Source organism: Crocuta crocuta, unplaced genomic scaffold (assembly GCF_008692635.1).
Source record: "Crocuta crocuta isolate KB4526 unplaced genomic scaffold, BGI_CrCroc_1.0 scaffold288, whole genome shotgun sequence".
Classification (NCBI taxonomy): Eukaryota; Metazoa; Chordata; class Mammalia; order Carnivora; family Hyaenidae; genus Crocuta; species Crocuta crocuta.
In genome coordinates this window covers 3,666,108-3,678,239 of record NW_027532607.1, presented here as the reverse complement: position 1 = coordinate 3,678,239, position 12,132 = coordinate 3,666,108, and the positions used below count along the sequence as shown (strand labels likewise).

The window sequence follows — 12,132 nt, the reverse complement described above, 5'->3', positions numbered from 1 at the left end:
TACCATAAAGAGGCTTTCTACAGTGAAAACTTTTCATGTAATCATGTCACACTGCGCCGATGAACTAAAATAGGCTTACTTTTATAGCTCTAACTTCGCCAGTACCACTCCCACTCTGCCTTTTAATTCTTTAAAACACACAAACTTCACACCCATAGTTGTGGCCTCACCTTGCACCAGCACGCTCAGGTACAGCCAGCCTGGTTATTCCTGGCGCCAAACTCTAGGTTGTTAAATATTTGGATGCTTAATGGTGAATAAATAGATGTTTGTAGTTTACCAGCTTACCAGTACTGCTTTAATCAGTGGTTCCTGTTTGAGTATTACTCTTAAATGTCCAAATGCCCACATTGTTTTCTAAAATTCCGTATCCTTCAGTATATTCCACTTGGAGTTTTCACCCCCAACCTCCAATTGTACTTTGACCTCTCAAGTTCAGGATAAATCATGTATCCTTCCTCCAAGCCCTGTTCTGAAATATCCCTCTGTGAAAATGTTCCTCTCAAACCTGAAGCTTTGATGGCTTTAGAACAACAATCAACCTGTGTGTACACGTACGTGCGTGTGTGTGTGCTTACCTCCATGCGGTTGATCCAAGCAGAGTCCTGTTTTCAAGTTTGTTATATTGACTTTCTCCATTGAATTATCAGCCCTCTAATATCCAATCTGTCAAACATTCTTCGTTTTCTATAACATGCAACCTAGTGGGATAGCCCATTCAAGACCAAACATTTACTCCTGCTCCTGGGAAGATTGGAAACAGTCTGGTACTTTGCCTTAGTGCTCTGGTCCCAGCAGTGAGGACTCAAGGTTAGATGTAGCCAAAGAAACATGGCTTTAAATCCTACTGAATGTGGCTGTTTGGTACAGCAGCACTGCAGGGCTGAATGAATTAAACACCTGGAAGTTAGAAGGTAGACACAAAAGCCAGGAGATCATCATTTCCCCTCCTTTAATTGATAAAATTAAAGGAGACTGGCCACTCTGTCTGTCGAGAGTATTGAAGCCAGCCAAATCTGGACCTCTGTGTTTTTTTTTTTTTTTAATCTTTATCTTTCAAAATAACTTTACTGCCTCTAAGGGATTCCACATGCAAGATGCTGGCAGTTTGCTGCTCATTGGAAACCCTTGAGAATCATTGTGTAGTCTTACGCACACTAGTGATTACATCCAGAGCATTCCAAAGAGAGCTTGCTGCCCTCTGTATCCAGAGGTTAAAGACCAGTCATCGGTTCTAAAGTGTGTTGTGCCTCTTCTCAGAACGTAACTTGAAAACTGAGAAGTATTTCTACAGGTTTGAATTTCCTCACACTCATCTTACACTTATTCTACTTATTTGCATTTTGCTAAAATCTATCCTATAGACCCAAGGACATAAATTTCATTTTCCACCTTAATTAAGTACTTTACAGGGGTGTCTGGGTGGCTCAGTCAGTTAAGCGTCTGACTTTGGCTCGGGTCATGATCTCATGGTTCGTGGGTTTGAGCCCCGCGTCGGGCTCTGTGCTGACAGCCAGCTCAGAGCCTGGAGCCTGTCTTCGGATTCTGTGTCTCCCTGTCTCTCTCTGACCCTCCCCTGCTCATGCTGTCTCTCTGTCTCTCTCCTATAAAAATAAATTTTAAAAAAATTTAAAATAAATAAAACATTTTTGAAAAGTACTTTACAGTTTGCTCCTTTTTCTATGGAAGATGATTCATAAGTGCATACCTTTCTATAAAATGCTTTGAGGATTGTGAATTGATTTATAAGCACCTTTACATTTGGCACATAGCATGTTTACCATTTTTCATAGCTATATAATAGTCCCCCAGGTTGGAAATCCACAATTTACTTAAAACATTCCTTTATTGAGTCACCTAGGTGGCTCAGTCGGTTAAGCGTCCGACTTCGGCTCAGGTCATGATCTCACGGTTCGTGGGTTCAAGCCCCACATCGGGCTCTGTGCTGACAGCTAGCTCAGATCCTGAAGCCTGCTTCAGATTCTGTGCCTCCCTCTCTCTCTGACCCTCCCCTGCTCATGCTGTCTCTCTCTTTCTCTCAGAAATAAATTAAGAAAAACATTAAAAATTTTAAAAAGAAAAAAACATTCCTTTATTATTTGGCATTAAAACTTATTCTGGATTTTTGTATTATACAGAGTTGTTAGGAGCATCTTTATAACACAGTTTATGTCTTCTTTTTAATTATTTGTTTTGGGCAAATTCCCAGAAATTGAATTACTGGGTCAAAGGATATGAATATTGTTATGACTTTGAGTATTTACTGCGAGCATCTCTTCCAAAGAAAATTGTACCACTTTACAATTCCGCTGACAACATGTGAATGAGAACATTTGTCTTTTTAAACAAGTATTTACAGTTTTAAAAGTTTACTGTTCTCCACTTGTTAAGCAATTGCTAGCATCCAATTCCCATTTAAGTCCTCTGTTGGTTTAACGTATTAATACTCTTTTTGGTTGTTCATGTGATGAAGGGCAAACTTAGACAAAGAAGTTCTCTGATTTATTTAGGCGTTCAGTGCCTTGGCTGGCTTGCTACACGGCAGACACATTGGCCACTACAGAAACAAAAACAGAAGGGAACTACATTTAATTGAATAAACAAACATCAACTCTCATTCCGCGTTCACACTTTCAGTGGTAACAAACACTGAACGGCATCTTTACTTGAGGACTTCCTGCAAACCACCTTGTAAATGCCAACTGAATTTTGGGGTTTTGTTTTGTTTTTAACCAGGAGAGAATGAAAGTAAGAACTCAAGCTCACTGTTACTCTAAAAACTGTGCTTTCCTGATTCTAACAGAGCCTTGGTAAGGACAGAGCAGAATCTTTCTTAAGTCTTTCAGTTCACTTCTTGGAAAGAATGTGATGATAGATTGCATGTGTGCTCCCAGAAAAAAAGGACATCAACAGACTGTGCGTCATCCTCTCTTCCTGAAGCCACGTGAGAACCATTCCTGGAGAAGAGAGAATTCTCCTCAAGGAGAATGGTCATCCCTCACACACCACAAGGACAAGGAATAAAATCTACACTCAAATTCGTTCGCCATCTGACTGCCGTCTTTACATTTTTGTTGTCAGTGTCGTGTGTTTGGGTTAACTTTTCATTTTGAAATAACTACAAAGGGGCACGTGGCTGGCTCAGTTGGTTAAGCGTTAGACTTCAGCTCCGCTCAGGTCTTAATCTTGTGGTTTGTGGGTTCAAGCCCCGCATCGGTCTCTGCGCTGACAGCTTGGAGCCTGCTTTGGATTCTGTCTCCCTCTCTCTCTGTTGCTCCCCCACTTTTACTCTGTCTCTCTCTCTCAAAAATAAACATTAAAATTTTTTTTTAATTTCATGAAATAACTGTGGATTCACAGGGAGTTACAAAGAAATGTGTAGGGATGTCCTGTACATCCTTACCCCTGGCCTCCCCCGATGATAACAGCTTGTATAATATCATACAATAAATATGATAACCATGAAATTGACACAATCCATAAAGCTTACTCAGATTTCACTAGTTCTACGTGCCCGCGCGCGCGCGTGTGTGTGTGCGTGTGCATGTGGATCTATGCAATTTCACTACCTGTGTAGCTTCATGTAATCACCATCATTTTCAAGATACAGAGCTGTTTGGTGACCACAGGACCCTCTCATAAATGTGGCTGCTGATTCTACCTCCCAAAGCTTGTACTTCTGAAAATAAAACCTTTCAGTAAGCCAAACACCCATATCCTTTTTTTTTTCACCATAACATACTCATCACAGCTCTCAAACACTTTTTGGCTATTTCTTAAATATTTATTTTGAGAAACAGCACGCAGTTGGGTTAGCTACAGCTGAGGGACTGCACGGGTGTGGGAGAAAGGCTAATCTTTGAGTTTAGGGGCAGGGAATCTTGTTCAGAACCTTTAAAGGCTAAGCATTTGGATTTATATGTATTTATTTCATTTATTTTTTTATATGGCATCCTCTATAAAATGTCCTTTTTCAAAATTTTTTTTAATGTTTATTTATTTTTGAGAGCGAGACAGAGCACAAGTGGTGTAGGGGCTGAGAGAGAGGGAGACGCAGAATCTGAAATAGACTCCCGGCTCCAAGCTGTCAGCACAGAGCCTGACATGGGTAGGGCTTGAACCCACAAATCGTGAGATCATGACCTAAGCTGAAGTCAGATGCCTAACCAACAGAGCCACCCNCTCCGTTAAGTTCCTCCTAATCCTCCTATACGTGCAAACATATGATATTTGTCCTTCTCTGCCTGACTTGTTTCGCTCAGCATAACACCCTCAAGGTCCTATTTATTTTTAATGAGAGAGCGTGCACAAGCAAGCGAGGGACAGAGAGACAGAATCCCGAGCAGGCTCTACACTGTCAGCAGAGTCCGATGCAGGGCTCAAACTCACAAAAGCATGAGATCATGACCTGAACAAAACCAAGAGTCAGTCACTTAACCGACTGAGCCACTCGGGCTCCCCTACATTTTACTTCTATAAAGATAATTAAATGAGGGTGCTTGGGTCATTTGTTAAAAACTGGCTAATTCATATTACCTGGTGGATCAATAGTAGGTATACTCAGATTCTTTTGAGCAACATGACCTTGTATTCTCGGAATATAAAAATGTCAAGAACTTTTCTTTTTTCCTGATATGATAGGTCTAGTTTTACATCTAAATGAAAAAGCTTTTTCACATAATAAGATACCCTCCCCAACCTGATGAATGGCTTTTGAGACAGATCTGATTAATACACAGAAGTTTAACTGGAAAAACCAATATTTTGTTATTTGGATTTGCTAAGCAATAACACTGTGTCAGCTGAAACTTCTTCAGTGAGTCCTTTTAAGTAAAATTAAACCAAATGTACTCAAAGAAGCATACATATCTTAAACAGCCTCTTCAGATCTGGATCCAAATATGAATCAATTATTTTAAGTGTTTTGGGTGAGTTCCTCTCTTCCTCTCCCTATGGATCTTTTTTTTTTAATGTTTATTTATTTTTGAGAGAGAGAGAGATAGAGAAGGAGAGAGAGAATCCCAAGCAGGCTCCACACTGTCACTGCAGAGCCCTACACAGGGCTTGAATCTGAACCCACGAACCTTTGAGATCATGTCCAGAGCCAAAATCAAGAGTCTGGCGCTTAACCCACTGAGCCACCCAGGTTTTATATATATATGTGTATATATATATATATATATACACATATATATATAAACACCTTTTCTTAATTTTTTTTAATGTTTTATTTATTTCTGAGGGAGGGAGGGAGAGAGACAGCATGAGCAGGGGAGGGTCAGAGAGAAAGGGAGATACAGAATCCAAAACAGGCTTCAGGCTCTGAGCAGGCTGTCAGCACAGAGCCCGATGCGGGGCTTAAACCCACAAACTGTGAGATCATGACCTGAGCCGAAGTTGGACGCTTAACTGACTAAGCCACCCAGTCGCCCCTATATACCTTTTTTAAATGTTTGTTTCTTTTAAGAGAGGGAAAGAGTGCACAAGTGGGGAGGGGCAGAGAGAGAGAGAGAGAGAGACAGGATCAGAAACGGGCTCTGAACTGACAGCAGAGAGCCCGATACAGCTCATGAACCATGAGATCATGACCTGAGCCAAAATAAGAAACTTAGCCAACTGAGCCACCCACAGTTTGTGGGCTGAAGCCCCACATTGGGCTCTGTCCTAACAGCTCAAAGCCTGGAGCCTACTTCAGATTCTGTCTGTCTCTCTCTCTCTCTGCCCCTTCCCCACTTGCGCTCGCTCATTCACTCTCTCTCAAAATAAATAAACACTTAAAAATTAAAAAAAAAAAAGAATAGAACCAATTTAGGGGCTCCTGGCTGGCTCAGCTGGTAGAGTATACAGCTGATCTTGATCTTAGGGTTGTGAGTGCTGACAGCCTGCTTGGGATTCTCTCTCTGCCCCTCCTCCACTCGTGTGCATGCACTCTCTCTCTCAAAAGGAATGGAGAAACAAAAATTACAAGATCCCAGGTTGAGTTTAATTCAAGGTAAGTGATGATATTTATGCTAAAAGTTATTTGTTACTGAAATTCAAATTTTACTGGGCATCCTGTATTTTCTTTGGCAACCCTTCTTGTGGGCAGGTAAAGATCTGATTTTTCCTGAGAGCAAGGTATTTTTTTTAAAGGATGAATCGGTAGCAGATTCATCTTTTTTTTTACATTTTTATTTATTTATTTTTAATGTTTTATTTATTTCTGAGAGACAGCATGACGGATGCTTAACCGACTGAGCCACCCAGGTGCCCCTGAGAGCAAGTTAAAGGGTTTTAAAATGGGCAGGCATAATCTGATTAAATTTTCAACAGATCACACCAGCTACAGATTAAAGGAGAGCAAGTAGAGAAGCAGGGAGTCAAAGACCAATTACAGTGGCCCAAGGAAGAGCAGAGGGTTGGACCCGAGGGATGGTAGCGGATAAGGGGCGAGGTGGACATGTTGAGCTAGGTTGAGAAGGTGAAATCAACAGCATTTGATACCGACGCTGGCCCCACTGCCTCAGGTACGTTCTGGTACCCCACTGCTGACGGTGCTGAAATGCTCAAGTCATTATGACTGACCTGAGCCTCTGCCAGGAACCCCAGCCTCATTGCTAATTTGGCACCTCAACCTCAACATAGCCAGAATAGAACTCTGGGTCTGGCCTTTCCACACCACTCCCTCCAGATCTCCCCTCCCCTGCCCCGACCTCCTATGCCAGTAAAGAACACCCCCGGGCACCTGGGTGGCTCAGTCTGTTAAACACCTGACTTCAACTCAGGTCATGATCTCACGGTTCGTGGGTTTGAGCCCAGTGTCGGTCTCTGTGCTGACAGCACAGAGCCTGGAGGCTGTTTTGGATTCTGTGTCTCCCTCTCTGTCTCTGCCCCTCCCCTGCTCATGCTCTCTCTTGCTCTCAAAAATAAATAAAACAAGGGGCGCCTGGGTGGCTCAGTTGGTTGAGCATCCAACTTCAGCTCAGGTCATGATCTCACAGTTCATGGGTTCGAGCCCCGCATTAGGCTCTGTGCTGAGTGCTTGCTCAGAGCCTGAGAGCCTGTTTCAGATTCTGTGTCTCCTTCTCTCTCTGCCCCTCCCCCGCTCATGCTCTGTCTTACTCTGTCTTTCAAAAATAAATAAATGTAAAATTTTTAAAAAATTTAAAAAATAAAACAAAAAAAAATTTTAAGAAGACCCCAATACACCTGGTCACTCAAGCCAAAAGTGCAGGACTTGCCCTGGATTCCTCTTCCTCTCTCACTACCACAGTCCATCCTGTTGACCTCACCCCCAAAATCCCATCAGTCCACTTTTTTCTATTTCCATTATTACTACCAACCACAAGTCACCCTGATAAATGGTACCCAGATGAGTGGTAGAGTCTCAAAATTAGTCTCTTTGCTTCAACTTTTATTCACCTATAACCCATTCTCCCCTCCGGAGCAAGGGTAATCTTTTCAAAACAGAAATCAGATCTTAGCTTAACACCCTTCAGTCACTTCTGATAGCATTTAGAACTTGCCCCCTCCTCACGCTGCTTACAGAGAGTCCTACACGATCAAGGTTCTTACCCTTCTCAGCCTTGTCACCATTTATTGTCCCCCATCACCTGACCCCTTCTTGTCCATCAAATCTCAGTGGGAAGGTCCCATCTTCAGGGAGACTTTTCTGGAGCAGACTGTCTCCCCCACTTCCCATGGGGATGAGAGCTCTTTGGGAGTAGGAACCCCATCTGTCTCATTCACTGCCGACTTCACAGCTCGTAGGCACTCATTCATCAATATTTGTAAAGTGAATGAATGCATAGGAACAGTTTGGATCTGGGAGACAAGGAAGAGGAAGTATCAATGATTTCTGGCTAGATCTAATCTCAGTCCAGTGACCGGAGGCCAGACCCCTCCCAGATTGTTTATGTGTTCTCCTGCCAGCACTCACTTTTGCAGAGCTCTGGTCACTGCTCTGACTTTCAACAGGACCCTTAGTGACAAATGGCCCAAACTCTTCCTGAAGAGTGTTGGGTTCTGTGGTCACCGTACCTGCCCACGTATCTAAAACTCATCAGCTTAAGGAGCATCTGGCTGGCTCAGTCAGTGGAGCATGCAACTCTTAATCTCATCTCGGGGTTGGGAGTTCAAGCCCCATGTTGGGTATAAAGATTACTTAAAAATAAAATCTTAAAAAAAAACTCAGCTCCTCAGCTCAAGATTTTTTCCTTCCCCTTCCCTGTCCTGTTAAATTCAAGTGTTTGCTTGACCTCAATTTCTGCATACACCTATTGATTTTGGGCACTCATTGGGAGGACACTAGCATTAGATTGAAATTAATTTGGTAATTGGTGCCCCCAATTACCAAAAAAAAAAAAAAGAAAGAAAGAAAAAAACCTTAGATTCTTCCTTTATTTCTGAAATTTACCGTGGAAAATACAGAGATGTTTGCCTGAGTTTCAGTGATATTATTCAATTCATCGTGGTGCTCTCAACATTTGCCTCAAAGTTGCTTTGAGATTCTAACACCAGAAAACATATCCTGGAGCATCTTAGACCATATCTAAGAGCCACCATAACTTCCATATAATATGGAGATTTGGTAGACTATATATATATATATCTACCATGTATCTTCTTTTCAGAATGGTGCTTCTAGAAATGTTCCTTTGGCAAAGCTCTTACTATAACCCACTCATGCAATGTGCACGCCACCAACTGTCAACCTTCCATGAAAAATCCATAATGGGCAACATTCTCCCTTTTGAATATGGGCAGGCATCCCTTCCTACCCGTTATATAATTAGACTTGTTCATTGTATATTTATCACCTAATTCTATTCTAGGAATTGAATGTGAGAGGCGATAACTTCCCCAGTCTTCACGGTGAGGCAGCCAAGCAGCATCAACATGACAAACAATTCAGAGGGAACGCCCACGGCTCACAGTAAAACTCACAGGGTCACAGCTGCCTTTGAAGCCGGGCTCTTATGTGTCTCTAACTGGTGATGGATATCCAGGCCCTGTTCTTGCTCATTGACCTTGATTGGTGCATCTTTGAAGTGGAACACTTTGACCCGGTCTTTTCTGACACTAGGTTGCTGAACATTTCTACTTCCCTTGTTACAGGATTGCAATCTCATTTAATAGTTTACCAAACTTAGGGGTGCCTGGGTGGCTCAGTCGGTCAAGCATCCAACTTCAGTTCAGGTCATTATCTCACGGTTCATGGGTTTGAGCCCTGTGTCGGGCTCTGTGCTGACAGCTAGCTCAGAGCCTGGAGCCTGCTTCAGATTCTGTGTCTCCCTCTCTCTCTGACCCTCCCCTGCTCATGCTGTCTCTCTCTCTCTCTCAGAAAAAAATTTTTTTAAAAAAGTTAATAGTTTACCGAACTTAGACTCGATTATGGACAAACATGCAAGTTGAGTTTTAGCTTTCTCAACCAGTAAGTCTTACTTTATCCTAATGGATCAAGCCCACATCCCATTTATTACAATGGCTTGCCATGTGAGTGTTTTTCTATTTAACAAACATATATTAAACTCTTTTTTTTTAAGTAAACCCTATGCTCAACATGGGTCTCAAAGTCATGACCCCGAGATCCAGATTCATATGCTCTACTGACTGAGCCAGCCAGAAACCCCTGTATTGAACTCTTTATATAGATCAGACACAATTGCTGGTGCCAGGAAAGCAATGATGTAAAGTGATGGATTCATTCACTGACTGAGGGCCTACTAAGTGCTATGAAATGGGGATGTGTAGGTTAATAGGACAGACAGGGACTCCCTACACCTAAGAAGTTTATGATATAGGGGCGCCTGGGGGACTCAGTCGGTTAAGCATCCACCTCTTGATTTAGGCTCAGGTCATGATCTCACGGTGGTGAAATCAAGCCCTGCTTTGGGCTCCACACTCATGGAGGGATTCTCTCTCTCCCTTTCTCTGCCTCTCCTTGACTCACTCTGTCTCTCTCTCAAATTGAATAAACTTTAAAAAATTGCCTTTCAAATTATTTTTTATAAAAACATTATGTTAACATGCAATGTTTATTACTATCTTAAAGTGAATATTTTTTCTGATTCCTCAGTTTTAATTTCAAATACAGTAAATATCAATAAATATAATCCATATAAACAAAAGCTATTTTTGGTCCTTAAGAATTTAAAGGAATCCTGGGGCATCTGGCTGGCTCAGTCCATGAAGCATGTGACTCTTGATCTTGGGGTTGTGAGTTTGAGCCCCATGGTGGGTATAGAGATTACCTAAACTGAGAAATCCTGTGTTTATTTATTTTTTGAAAGTAATCTCTACATCCACTGTGGGGCTCGAACTCAAAACCCTGAGGTCCAGAGCTGCATGGTCCTCTCACCGAGCTCTCCAGCTATTCCTCTTCCAACTGAGCGAGCCAGGTATCCCGAGAACCACTGTTTTAACTCTTCAGGCTGCAGGAAAAGGAAAGCACAAATTCAAAATTATGAGTACGCTTTCACTATTCATTAATCCCACAAATATTTACGAGACAGGCATTATACCAGATACTAGTGATAAATCCAGAGTTCCTTCAAAGAAATAAAACATAATGGGGGAAAATATACAAGTAGGCTATCCCACTACTGGATGACACATGTTAAACAAATTGGTGCACTGAATCATTTAATCCAGTCCCAGAGAATCAGGGAAGACTTCCTGGAGGAGGAGGAAACATCTAGGCTGGAACCAAACCATGGGCAGTATGCCCCAGACAGGGTTCAGTAGAGAGGCTGATGAACTGTCCTGGGAGGAAAAGGAAGGTTTCACAGAGGCCAACATGGGTTGAATCTCAGTACTTCTTTTCCAACTAACAAAGGGACCACAAATTCATAGTCAAATTCTTTGGTGACTTTGAAAAGTTAAAGTCCTGTTAGCCCTAGTAAGAGTTTATAGTATTTAATTCCTTTACAATAGCTAGATATCCTCGTCTCCAGTGTTGTGATGTTGTAGTCACATCTCCACACATTAGGCGATCCATGTGGATGCTTGATTTAAATGTTGCCTGTGATGTAACACCCAGTATAGATTTGTTTAGCAATTGCCTATTTAGGTGGTTTCTCCCTAAGAACATGAATTATTTATTGTTATTATTTTTTTTTTACAGTACTAGTTAAGTCAATCATGTTGACATTAGAAATCTCTTCCAGAGGGGCGCCTGGGTGGCTCAGTCGGTTAAGCGTCCGACTTCCGCTCAGGTCATGATCTCGCGGTTCTGGGTTCGAGCCCCGCGTCGGGCTCTGTGCTGACTGCCAGGTCAGAGCCTGGAGCCTGTTTCAGATTCTGTGTCTCCCTCTCTCTCTGACCCTCCCCTGCTCACGCTGTCTCTCTCTCTCCTAGAAATAAATAAAACATTAAAAAAAAAAAAAGAAATCTCTCCCAGACGGGCGCCTGGGTGGCTCAGTCGGTTAAGCGTCCGACTTCCGCTCAGGTCATGATCTCATGGTTCGAGGGTTCGGGCCCCGCGAAGGGCTCTGTGCTGACAGCTATCCCAGAGCCTGGAGCTTGTTTCAGATTCTGTGTCTCCCTCTCTCTCCGACCCTCCCCTGCTCACACTGTCTCTCCCTCTCTCTCTCAGAAATAAATAAAACATTAAAAATTTAAAAAAAAAATCTCTCCCAGAAATGATGTCTTGCTAAAAAATTGCCTAAGAGGACCTTGGACTTCACCTTCTTCTATCAGACAAGTTCTCATTAGCTAGACAGAGCCTTGCCTGTGGGCTCAGAAAACAAAAGGAGACTGAGAGGCAGGTGGATTAGCCATTTCACTTGGTACAGCACTTCATCAAGTTTATTTAAAGGGCTAAATTTCTTTTCTTTAGCACACTGCTCCTTCACGCCTTGGTCAAGAATTCCCAGGGAGTTCACGTAAAGTTAAAACAAACAAACAAAACAACATCCCACAACCAAAACAAAAATGGGCTTATTTCTGCTCAGTCACCTGTCACGCCCGCCCTTCAGCCTCTCAAATCCTTAGCTGAAGAAGGCGCCGCAGCTACGGCAGCTGTACGCGGCGTTAAGAGATGTCCCGGCCGCCCATCCTCTTCAGGCAGAGTACATCCGGGACGCTGAGGGGCGTGGCCGGGAGGCGGAGTCTAGAAGCAAAGCCCAGGCCCCGCCCACCCGGCGGCCCACA

The 12,132-nt window shown here is 42.7% G+C and overlaps 1 long non-coding RNA gene across 1 annotated transcript; it reads right to left on the bottom strand.

Moving 5' to 3' along the window:
- Window positions 1-2,124: 2,124 nt before the first annotated feature.
- Window positions 2,125-12,068, bottom strand: LOC144245036 (uncharacterized). Its single transcript, XR_013339139.1, has 3 exons — window positions 11,938-12,068; window positions 10,340-10,412; window positions 2,125-2,557 (listed from the first exon to the last, which is right to left on the bottom strand). It is a non-coding gene; the product is annotated as an uncharacterized LOC144245036 (long non-coding RNA).
- Window positions 12,069-12,132: the final 64 nt, after the last annotated feature.